Source organism: Monodelphis domestica, chromosome 4 (assembly GCF_027887165.1).
Source record: "Monodelphis domestica isolate mMonDom1 chromosome 4, mMonDom1.pri, whole genome shotgun sequence".
Lineage (NCBI taxonomy): Eukaryota > Metazoa > Chordata > Mammalia > Didelphimorphia > Didelphidae > Monodelphis > Monodelphis domestica.
Window position 1 is genome coordinate 279,362,554 of NC_077230.1, and position 12,170 is coordinate 279,374,723.

The 12,170-nt window shown below is 40.0% G+C and overlaps 1 protein-coding gene and 1 long non-coding RNA gene across 3 annotated transcripts in view; one reads left to right on the forward strand and one right to left on the reverse strand.

The window, feature by feature from the left end:
• Positions 1-353: 353 nt before the first annotated feature.
• LOC103093586 (uncharacterized) lies at positions 354-10,370 on the reverse strand. Its single transcript, XR_008911356.1, has 3 exons — positions 5,768-10,370; positions 1,539-1,592; positions 354-1,397 (listed from the first exon to the last, which is right to left on the reverse strand). It is a non-coding gene; the product is annotated as an uncharacterized LOC103093586 (long non-coding RNA).
• Positions 10,371-10,415: 45 nt separating this feature from the next.
• KCNJ5 (potassium inwardly rectifying channel subfamily J member 5) overlaps positions 10,416-12,170 on the forward strand; it is a 48,088-nt gene continuing 46,333 nt past the window's right edge. The window contains exon 1 of one of the 2 annotated variants that reach the window (XM_001373194.3): positions 10,416-10,959. The gene's annotated coding sequence lies outside the window, so the exon portion shown is untranslated. The remainder of the gene's footprint in view (positions 10,960-12,170) is intronic. The other variant, XM_007495120.2, reaches the window with a different exon arrangement.

A 12,170-nucleotide genomic window follows, 5' to 3' on the forward strand; every position in this document is an offset into this window, starting at 1 on the left:
CAGAGGGAGGCAGAAAGACCAAACTGATCTGTGGCTTGCACTGTGAAGCTCCCTCAGTTCCTTCTTCATGAATTAAAATTCTGTTTTGGGTCCTGGAGCTACAGGCTCAAAGACTGTCTGGCAGCTTGAGGTGGGAGGCACCACAATAGTGAGACTGATTTCATAAACAAGAAACCTTTGAGTTTTCTTTTTGAAACAGGAATAGAATCTTCCACTGAAGTCCTTCCTGAGAACCTGATTGTACCAAAGGCTCAATGATGCCGGGTTCTCAAAGGCTATTGTAGCAGAGTGGAAAGGCTGTCTTCCTCTCCCTCTCCCTCTCCCTCTCCCTCTCCTTTCCACTAACCCTCTCTTCTCCCTATTCCCTCTCTACTGAGAATAGGCACTAGAGCTCCAAGTTGCTTAGGCAGCCTTGGTCTCATAAGGATGGGCTTGCTGGTGAAGGTGTATGCTTAGAACCAGCCAAGCTGATTCCCAAGAGGCTCATCCCAAGGTGACCACAGGATTATAAAATTCTTATCAGGGACAAGGAAACTCCTAAGGATCATCTATTCAGACCTATGGGGATTGCATGGCAGAGATTACTTCCTCCAAATCAGAGATCCTTGAAAAATATAATTTAATTACTCACCTTTTCCTCAAAATCAGCTCTCCCTTCTGATATCCTTATTTTGGTTGGTGAGTCATATTTTCCACCAAAAGAAAATCCCAAATATTTGTCATTTTTTATTCGTCCTTCCTCAATTTTAATCCCCAAATCACATCCTTTTTTCTTTAGCAATAATTTTCACGTCAGTCTTTTCTTCTCAATTACCATGTAATTCAAGTGGCATAGTCATAGATTTAGGACAATAGGAGCATAGATTTATAGCTGGTAAAGATCTCAGAGGTTGTCAGCTCCAAAGGTTTTCAATGTGGTATGAAGACCCTTCAGGATCCTTATAGCCCTTTAGGGGAGTCAATGAAGTCAAAACTATTTTTGTAATAATGCTAAGATGTTTTCATTTGTTTTGTTTTGTTTTGGTTTGGTTTTCATTTCTTTATAGTTAACATAGGTAGATTTAACTCACATGAGCAAAAGTTCTTTGAGAATCCTCAATGATTATTAAGAGTATAAAAGGTTTTTTAGACTTTAGATCTTAAAACTGTTAATTTAGTCCAATCCTCTCATTTTCAGACAAGAAAACTAAGGCCCCCAAAGGAGAGGTGACTTGCTCCTCACACAAGTAGTATCTTTTGACTTCAAATCGAGTTGTCTTTTAGGCCCACAGTTCTCCACGATTGTTATTGTTGTCCAGTCACATCTGACTCTTCATGACTCCAAGTGGGATTTTCTTGGCAAATATACTGGAGTGGTTTGCCATTTCCTTCTCCAGCTCATTTGACAGATGAGGAAACTGAGGTTGAGAAAAGAGAAGTGATTTAATCTGAAGTTTACTGACTTGACAAAGGTCATATAACTATCAGGTGTCCTGAGCCCAGGCATTTCTGACTCAAGTTCAATATTCAATTAATTATGCCACATTATTTAGACATACCTACTTATAGATGATCACCAGGCTCTGCTTGAGTTGGCAGGGGCAACTAGTGACCTAGGAGGAAAAGTTTAAAACATTTGTCATGTTCAGACTGCAAAAGATTTAGCTGGGAATACAGCCTATAAATCTACTATGTTTTAATTAATATTTCATCATGCTGTAAATATTTATGAGACATTACCAGCTTCATAAATACAAAAGTAATGTCTATAAATATCAAAGAAAAAATAATTTCCAAAAGTGATATATTTCTAACAGAAAAGTTGGACAATGAATTAAAATAAACAATCTAATAGTCCAGGACTTGGAGTCAGCAAAACCTGTGTTCAAATCTTGCTTCAGATACTTATTATCTACATGATCATGGGCCACTTTTGTTGTTGTTCAGTTGGGCCTGACTCTTTATGATCCCATTTGGAGTGTTCTTGGCAAAGATACTGGAACAGTTTTCCATTTCCTTCTCCAGTTCATTTTGCAGATGAGAAAACTGAGGAAACAGGTTTAAGTGACTTGACCAGAGTTATATAGCTACTAAATGTCTAATGCTGGTTTTGAACTCAAAAAAGATGAGTATTTCTGACTAGCTGCCAAGGTAAGTCACTTAACTTCTCTTCAAATACCCGCTTCTACATCTTCTAAAAAGTAGCTACCTTTCTATTTGTTGTAAGGATCACATGAAAGAATATGTTGTAAGGTATCTTATAAGCCATCAAGTACTACAGAAAATATTTACTAATTTGCTTTATTATTATCGTCATTATTATTACCAGGCTACCAAACCAAATTCTGGTGTTAAAAAGACTGGCAAAAGCAACAATCTCTGTCTTAAAGAGGTTTATAATCTGGTAGCCAGGAACTACAGATAGGACAAAATACACAAGCTACTCCAATACGAGTTAAAAGACTATGAGATTGAGGGCAGCTTAGTGGTTCAGCAGATAGAGATCCAGGCTTGGAGGTAAGATTCAAATCTGGTCTCACTTCCTAGCTGTGTGACCCTGGGCATTTAGTCCCTATTGCCTAACCCTTACCACTCTTCTCCCTTTGAGCCAATCTGTAGTATTGATTTTCATATGGAAAGTAAAGGTTTTATGCATATATATAAGATTGCCAAACAGTAGTCTTAGAGCTTTGGACAAAGAATCAATTGCTCATGGATGGAGGAGTTGGGTGAGGATCCATTGAGATGGGAGAACTGAGCTGGGACTTGGAGGGAGAGGAGAATTTCAAAGGGGGCAGCTGTTTGGGGAGATCATTACAGCTAGAGAGGATGATGAACAAAAAGGCACAGAATTGAGAGAAGGCAGGAGCAGAAGGGATGGTCAATATTCCAGATTTCAGGACCTAGTACTCTCCCAACATTCTGAGAGGTGAGACAAATGTTTGTACATAGGCACATACAAGATGTATACAGATGATTAAATGGAAGGTGAGCCTAATGAGGAAGGCACCAGGAGCCAGAGTTTGAGAATGGGATGGGGACCATTTTCTAGAAGACCATTTGAACTGACACTTGAAGGAAGTCAGGGAAACTAAGAGGCAAGGATGAGAAAAGTGAACATTTCAGCCATGAGATAGCTACGACAAAGGCATGGAAATAGGAGATGGGAGGTCATGTATGAGGAAAGGCAAGTAGGTCAGTATGGATGGACAGTAGAATGAGTGTGTAGAAGACTATAATGTTTAAGAAGACTAGAAAGGTAGGAAGAGGCCAAGCTGTGATAGCCTTTAAATTCCAAACAAAGGAATTTCTATTTAATCATAGTGATAAGGAGCCACTGGAGTATATTGAGCAGGGAATGATATGATCCAATGTTCTCTATTGCCAAATCTGTCTTCAGAGCCTTTCCATCATAATCAAACATGTCAGAAATTATACTCCAGAGGCATGGTGTGTGAGAATCCAGGGTCACATCCATGTCACAGTGAAACATTTAACTAGGATTCCTAACAAAAGGATAATAAAATGACAAAATATAATAAAAATAAATAATAGAAATGTAATTTTTAAAACAACTAATATTTACATAGGCTTTAAAGTTTGCAAAGTGCTCAGAGACATTGTCTCATTTGAACCTAACAACACCCCCAGATGTAAATACTTACAAGTATTATTAATCAAACTTTTCAGTAGTGTAAAAATCATGATAATCTCTTGGCATAGGTTGTACAGCCCAGGTTCCCAGGGTATACATGAGAAATAAAAACAGCTCTGAAAATGTATCTATGGTTTGGTTAAGAGGATTAAAGCAGGTAAATAAGGAAAGGTAAGATAGGTCTCTGATCTCTAATTATCAAGGAAAACACATACAATTCTCAGCTGCTTTTAAGCTCCTCATCAATTTTCAGCCTTTGAAGGATATACTTAACACCTTTGTTCCAAAGAGTATTCTAGCTATTATCTCAGCTATTAGCATCTTCTGATTGGAAAAATGGAAGCTGGAGCAAACAGTTAAGTAATTTGCCTAATTCTCACAAACTAGCACTAGAATCACCAATGTTTTCATTTTCTGTCCCGGACTACTGGGAATTAAATCCGGTTTTCTGTTTCCCAGTTCCTAGCAACATTATTTAGAGGTAGCAGGGTGCTTCAGTTGGTTCAGAAAGTTGATGTTCACTCATTTCAGTAATGTCCAATTTCTCATAACCCATTTGGGGTTTCTTGGCAAAGATACTGGAGTGGGTTGCCATTTTCTTCTCCACTCATTTTATAGATGCAAAAAACTAAGGCAAATGGGGTTAAGGAACTTGCCCATCATTACCCAGCCAGTAAATGTCTGAGGCTGGATTTTAATTTAGGACAACCAAATCGTCTCAGAAACTTCTTAGTTGTATGACCTTGGGCAAGTCACATAACCTTCATTTGCCACTGAAGAAGGAAATAGCAAACTACTCCCATATATTTGCCAAGAAAACAAAGAATTGGATAGGAATCAACAATAATAAGTAAAACAAATGAGGTAATGGGTCCTTTCCAGTTCTGAAGTTCTGGATCTATAACTTTTCTTTGTACATAAATTATTCATCCCTTCACCTTTTTGGGGGGGGCAGAGGGGAAGAAGAGGGATGGGAACTGGTGATTGTGCTTGTAAAGGAAACTCTCCTAATGTAGAAAGTTTATTCACCTATGCAGCTTGGCAGCACTTCAATAACTTATAGTTTAAGAGAATTGAGGATCTACCAAGGGGTCATTTGACTTGCCTGTAATCACTTAGTATGTTTCAGAGATAGGATTTGAATCCGTGTCTTCCGGACTCTGTAAGAATTTAAAGTTTAGGTTTTATGCCAAATATGAAAGTTCTAAAGTAATATTGTGGTCACCGATTTAAAAAATTAACTGTTAAGTCACGAGTCTGTTAGCCTCTCTTAACAATGTAGTTTAATAGAGATATAGTAAAAGAGAGAAATATAGGGCAGAAATAGAAAGGATTGCCTACCTAGATACCCTGTAATTTCTGTCCAACTTATCACCCAGCAAGGGTTTTTAAGTCCGGATCTCCACATGGAGTCGTGGTAGTCTCTTAAGCCAGGAGTCTTGGTGGAGTCTTCAGCAAGAGTTCCACCAAGGCAGCCTCCTCCAGGAAAGGAAGGCCTCTCTGGAACCAATCTCTCCAGAAGCCAGGAAAGGAAGGCCAGCTACTGTTATAAGGAAAGCAGGAGCAGCAGATCCTGCAAGGCAAAGAGGAAGGTTCCAGGACTCTGGAGAAGTGACAGGGCTGGCACTGCTTCTCAGAGGGACAATTAAGCAGACAGGAAGAAGAGTTTCTGCCTAGTCTCCTTCGGTAGACCTAGAGAGCTATTCTCTCTCCTGTGGCTTTCCTTGTGATCCAGCCTGTTCCTATGGATCCTGTTGATGCTGAGAATGAGTTCCAACAAATCTGCTCAAGACATCCAAGTGCTATCTGCCAGTGAGACCTTTCCTTTGAGCCTTGTTCCTGCTATCTTCAATTCCTTACCACTTTTATATATTAAATAGGGGGGTTAATTTAGCTAATTGTAGGAATTAGATTTGTAGGCAGAGAAGTATTAAATAGTATAGGTTATCAACTTAATTTGGGGGGGAAATGTTATTTATAGTTTTAGATAGATCATCCCAATTCCTTTCCCTTCCTCCCTTATCTAAATAAACAATTGTTTTAGTTTAGTTATATATATATGTGTGTGTATATATATATACATATATATATAGATATAGATATAAAATTTCAGTATACTACTTCACTACTTACCCAGCAATCTGACACAGGATCCAGGGAAAGAGTCACCTCTATCAGTCCAGCTCACTGATGCAGAGTTGCAGAGTCTCCAAAGATGAACTACAAAGGAGAATAAGTTCAAAGGAGAAGTCCAAAGGAGAAGACCCTTGGACAGGAAGTTCAGGACTTTTTAATAGTCTTTTTTCCATGTCACTTCCTGTCCCTTCCCCACTTTATGGGAACCAATCACAGTCTTTCAATTTGCTTAGCATTGCCCAATGTTATAAGGAGTTTTATTTAGTGTATTCTGTCTCATTAGGAGCAGAAGTTTAGGTCAGAGAAAGGTGTTTTTTTTTTTTATTTGTATGCTGTCTCCTTTAAGAGATAGAAAAGACAGATCTTGCTTCTGGTCCTTTAAGAGAAAAGCATAAAACCAGGGAATAAGGTCAGTTAGACACTCCATTTTGCTCTGGCCTTGGCTGAGTGGAGTTGGAAGGTGCTGGATCAGATTTCTCTCTACATCAGGAGAATCTGGCAGTGAAGGTTTAGATTTTGTCTGCAATACAGAGTTGGGAAGAAGACAGTGACTGGGAGGTCTGTTCTTTTCAGAATGGACAGAACAGCTGGACTGTCTGCCATTTGGATTTGAGGGAAGAGGAGTCCTGAGCTGTTCAGGTTCACTCTCTGTCAAGAGGTCACTCTGACAGTTGGTTCTGGCAGCTTTGGGGTTACTTTAAGGAGTTCATTATTAATTTAAGGTTCATCATTTAGCATAGGGTAGTAAGACAGAATTTAATTTTAGTTTAGAGAGAATAGTCTAAGGTGGCCTGCTTGCAGGCAAAGAAGAGGCTGCAAAGAAATCAGCTAGTTGGTTTTTTGGGGGGCAGGGAGGTTCTATTTAGAGATTTTAGTATAAGGTTACGAGATTTCCTATCTTAGTCCCAAATCCTAATTTCTATCCTTCTATTTCCTCTCCCTACCTCTTCCCATAGAAGAAAATAAATAAGGGTTGTATTCAACTGTTTCCAGCCTTCCATCCACTGCCCACAAGTTAGTTTAACCCTGACAGCTTTAGTTTACTGTAACAGCTTGGCATTATCATCCATCTAGCAATACTCAGTACCAACCTTAGTTCATTTATAGTTATAACAGCTTTAGCTTATCAATACAAGCTTTAGTTTTGACAAAAACACCAAGGGCTGGGCAGTAGCCTCTGGAGTTGTCACCCACTTTAGCAAGTGACTTGAGAAATCTAACTTAATGTCAAGTAGGGGTACTTAAATTTTTTGATTTGATTAGCTAAAAATAGGCAAGGGGAGAGTTAATCCTATCTTCACAACTCCAAAGACTATTCTTTTTTTTTAACCCTTTACCTCTGTCTTCTAATTGAGTCTAAGTATTTTGGGGTTCCTAGGTGAAGAGAGGTAAGGGCTAGACAATTGGGATTAAGTGACTTGCTGAGGATCACATAGCTAGGAATTATCTGAGATCAGATTTGAACCCAAGAACTCTATCTCCAGGGGTTCTCTATCATTGAGACACCTAGCTTCCCACCCCTGTCAGCCTCTTTATCAAAAACTACTCTTTATCAAGTACACCATGCAGAGAGAATATACAATAAATAATTTCAGACATCTGTGTTTTCCACTAGTAACATTGGGGACTCCAAATCCAGCCTCATATACTTACTATGTGTGTGATCTTGGGCAAGTCACTTAACCTCTGTTTGCCTTAATCTACTGAAGAAGGAAATGGCGAATCTTTGCCAAAAAAAGTGGACAGTATAGTCCATGGGATCATAGAGAGTTGGATATGAATAGTACCTGGAAAAGTAGGCTGGAGTCATGCTGTGAAGGGCTAAGAATGCCAAAAAGAAATTTGCATTTGATCTTAAAAGCAATCAGGAGCTACTGGAATTTTTTTGAGTAGGGTCATGACATGGTGTCAGAGGTCTGCCTTATGGATATTAATTTCACACCTAGGCAGATGGATAGACTGGAAAGAGGTGAATCAATAAGGGGAAACAATTTGGAGGTTAGTGCAATAGTCTCTGTTAGAAATGCTGAGAGCCTAAATAAGGTGGTTGTCATGTGAGTGGGAAAAAAGAATGGATGTTGCAAAGTTGGGAAAGTAGAAGTCATGGCTTCACAAATGATTGAATATGGTAGATATAGGAGAATTAAATATCAAGGATATTTTTGAGGTTGTGCATCTGACTGACTAAAATAATTGATCTCCCCAACAGAAATAGGGAAGCTAGGAGAAGGGGTATAGTTGGAGTGAAAGATAATGACTTCTGTTTGAATTATGTTGATGTTTATGGGAAATCATGGAAGAAATGTCCAAGCAATTGAGGATATATGACTGGAGCTCAGGAGACCGATTTGTCCTGGTTATATGAATCAGATAATTGTTTGCTTAAGAGATGATAGTTGAACCCAAAGAAACAGTTGAGATCACCATAGCAGAGAAAAGAGAAAAGAGGGTTCTGGTCAATCTTAGGGTATACTTATAGTTAGGAGACAAGACATAGATGATCCAGGAGAGAATCACCCAAATGGACTGAGGAGGAGTAGATAAACCAAGAAGGAGAACCAAAAATGAGCAATGTCACCAGAACCCAAAGAGGAGGGAACGATTAAGTGGAGAAGATTGATGTGCCAAATGATACTGATAGGTCAATCAGGATGAGCAAAGGGAAAAGCCCAATTTAGCCCTCTAGGACCCTGCTTATTCCCACAGAGCCCTGGTATACCCTTATAGAGAAATTTTGTCAGTGATCTTTTAGACGAATGGTTTTGGAAATTAGGAATCCATTGGTAACTTTAGAGACAACTTTTGGAAGCCAGATTGCAAAGTGTTAAGATTCTAGTGAGAGGAGAGGAAGTGGAAGCAAAGAGAATAGACAGCTTTTTCAAGGAATTTGGCTATGAAATGCAGAAAATACATTGGATGCTACTTTAAGGGAATAATAAGGCCAAGAGATTTTTTTTGAAGGATACAGGAGGCCTGACCAAATTTGTAGATAGCAGGGTGGGGAGTTAGTTGACAGGGAGAGATTGAACACTAAAGAGAGGAGATGATTGGGGAGTCACAGGGGTGAGTTCAGACCTTTACCTTCTACCTGTAAACACTAATTTCTTATCAGTGGACAAGTCACTTACCTGTTTTGAACTTCAATTTCTGGATATGTAAAATGAGGATAATAATAGCACCTACCTCACAGGGTCTTTTTGAGTATCAAATGAGATGATGCAGATAAATCATTAAATATACAGCAGCTATTGTTAGAAAATCCCTTAGATCAACTTGGAGGGAAAACAAATTTGGTTGAAGTGGTACAGGATATGGAAAAGGAATTCAGTGGAAGGGTCAATATGGAACTGAGACAACAGAAAATCTTTTCCTATATGCCTGAATTTATACCAAGCCTTGGTTCTTTTGCTCAGCTACTTGAATGCCATTTTTAAAAATGTGTTCAACATCTCTGAAGTATCTCAAGCTCCTAGTGGCTAGGAATCAAATCTCCCTGGTCATTTCTACCACAAATGACAATAATAATGATGATGGGTTCCATTTACACTTTACCCTTACACATTTCTGAATTGAGGAGGTAACAGGGAGGGATAGTAAGGAAGACCAGTTTATGAATCCTGGAAAAGTTGCTTCTTTATTCCATTACCCAATTTAGACTTAACAATTTTCCTTATTTCCAGTAGCTTTCTAATATCTATGTTGTCATTGCCTTACAAGGAGGGCCCAGGATACTCTTCTTAAGTAAGAAGACCACTGGTACCACTGAGATACCACCACTGGCATCTCTGAAAGTCTGGATATGGGGTTGATATTTGAACAGAGGACTAGACTCTACTTAAAATAATTAAGGATTTAGAAATATGAGGCACCTTAGCAGCTACTAAGTCTTAACCTCTTCATTTCATGCAGGAACTGAGCCCTGGAATGGTTGTGACTTGCCCAAGGTCACACGGCTAGAATTCAGATCTACACCCTATCACATTTTATGTAGTCTTGCTACCAGAACTGGTGGAGACTTCAGGGTTTTCCAAGACACAGCTTAAGCATTATTTTCTATGCAAAGTCTTTCTTGATACACTCTTAACCACTTATGTTTTCACTCCCTAAAATACCCCATATTTATTTTTTGTTAGTCTCTATATGCTTATATATGTGCTAATAGAATACAGATTCCATGAAGGCAGTTCATATTTCATTCTTTGTCTTTTTATCTCTGGTACCTAGCATAATGCCTAGCACATATTAGGTGCTTAATAAATGTTCTTAGATTGATAGATTGGCTTATTGAAGATGATTATCATTTTTCAGCCCACTGTGAGATTCCTTTCTTTGATTCCTGGTTTTCTTCCTTCTTTCTTCTATAATCACCCTTCTCCCATTTTCTCTCTCCCTATTTGCATCTTTGTGATAAGAGGAAGTCTTGGAGATCAGAGGTGACAACCCAGCACATCTAGGGAAATTTATCAACTGTGTATTTTCAGCATCTGGTAGGAACCAGGGAGAGGGAATACACAGGATGGCTATAGGCAAAGTGGGGGAGGGCAGGGCACGAGGGAAAGAGCCAGGGATGTTTTTTTTTTTTTCTCCCAAGATCTCTTACTCACTCCCAGAGGAAACGGTTTTCTCCTCTCCTTTCCCCAACCTTTCCTCTATTCATTCAGAGAGATGTTCCCAGATCGCATGGGATTACTCTTGCTCTCTGTCTCGCTCTCGGTCTTTCTCTATCTTTGGCTTTCTAACCCCCTCTTCTCCTGGCCCTTTAAATAGCTTTGTTATAGAGAGAATTCATTTGTTGCAAAGAGAGAGAAATAGGGGTGGGGGAGAGTGGAGAGAGAGAGAGAGAGAGAGAGAGAGAGAGAGAGAGAGAGAGAGAGAGAGAGAGAGAGAGAGAGAGAGCGCTAGTCAAAAAGCAAGGGAGGGGAGGGAGAGGGGAGAGTGATTGAACAGGCAGAAGAGGGAACAGGATGGCACTATCCAGCTTCCACCCACATAGCCCCAAGGCAAGGACAGGAACAGGTAGGAAGAGGTTAAGAAACCCTGAGCTCCGGAGACGGAAGCCATCCGTGCGCTGGTAATGGCTCAGATTGGAGAGTCCCTGAGGGAATCCTTGACTGTGGTCCCAGAGCTGCCTTGACCAGTTGCCCCCAAAGTTGCTGTCATCTGGACACAGGAAGCAATCCTCTCAGCAAGTAAGTTGTCTTCTTTTTCTTTGTCCTCTATTTAGCAGTCGGGGAGAGCCGGGAGTGATCAGGGGAGTTGGTGAACTGAGAGAGCCCTTGAGGTAGAGCAGGAGGAGGCGTCCCGGGGGATGAATGTGCTTGCCAAATTCAGCAGGTGGCCGTCCTGCCAAAGGGCACCTGCCGCGGAAGGATCAGACTGGGATCGGGGTGGGGTTAAAAGTTCAGCCAGGAAACTGGGAGACCTTCTCGCTACCGGAACCCGTGGAGTCTTCAGGATTTTAGCTTGAGGAATTATTATTGTTTTCCCTTGGTTAGTGCCAGCCCTCGGGCTATTAGGAAGGCTTCTGCAATGGTAATGAGGCTCTCTGTTCTGGGGTAGGGATGGAGATAAGGATGGAGGAGATAAAGGAAGAGGAATCGAGAGGTCTAGCTAGCTATTAGGTGGAAAGGGAAATTTCTGTGGCACTAGCCACTTCAAAAGTGTGTGTGATGGGGCAGCCATGTAGGACCGCTTGAGGGCTCTGCTTGCCATAAATCTTCATCTTAACCTTGTTTTCTCTTTTAAAGCCAAGCAGGCTTCATTATTTTTCCCTTTCTTGGGTTTTGTTCTATATAAGTGAAACCTTAAAGGTAATCTAGGCCAACTCCTTCATTTTATTTCATTTGGTGAGAACCCCAAACATTAAAATGACTAGCCCAAGTCCGCATGGCTAGTAAATGGCAGAGTCTGAATCTGAATCCAGATCCTCTATCCCCTAACTGATTTTCCACTATGTATATATTCTGTCTATCTAGCTTCCCAGTTTCTTAAAACATTTTGCAATATTGTTCAATAAACCTTGTGGTCAGGGCTCCTGGCAAGTCAGAAGGAGGCAATAATATAGTGGAAAATCCATCTGGGCTCTGAGGACCTGGGTTGGAATCCTGAATTTGTAATTTACCAGTTGTGTGGTACAAGGAAAGTCACTTAATTTCCTGTGCCTCAGTTTCCTTGTCTATAAAAGTATATCTTTTTGTCCATTTACCTCTAATTGATATTTAACATTTCCTTCAATTATTAATGTAGGCAACAAACATTCTGAGAAAAGGCTTCATCAAACTGCCAATGGGGTCTATAAAAAAAGTTAAGAGCCCCATGTTAGAAGATCTATGAAGTCTCTTCCAGTTCTAAATCCTTTAAATTCATACTTAGCCCCACTGAATCCTTTATCTCCTCATGG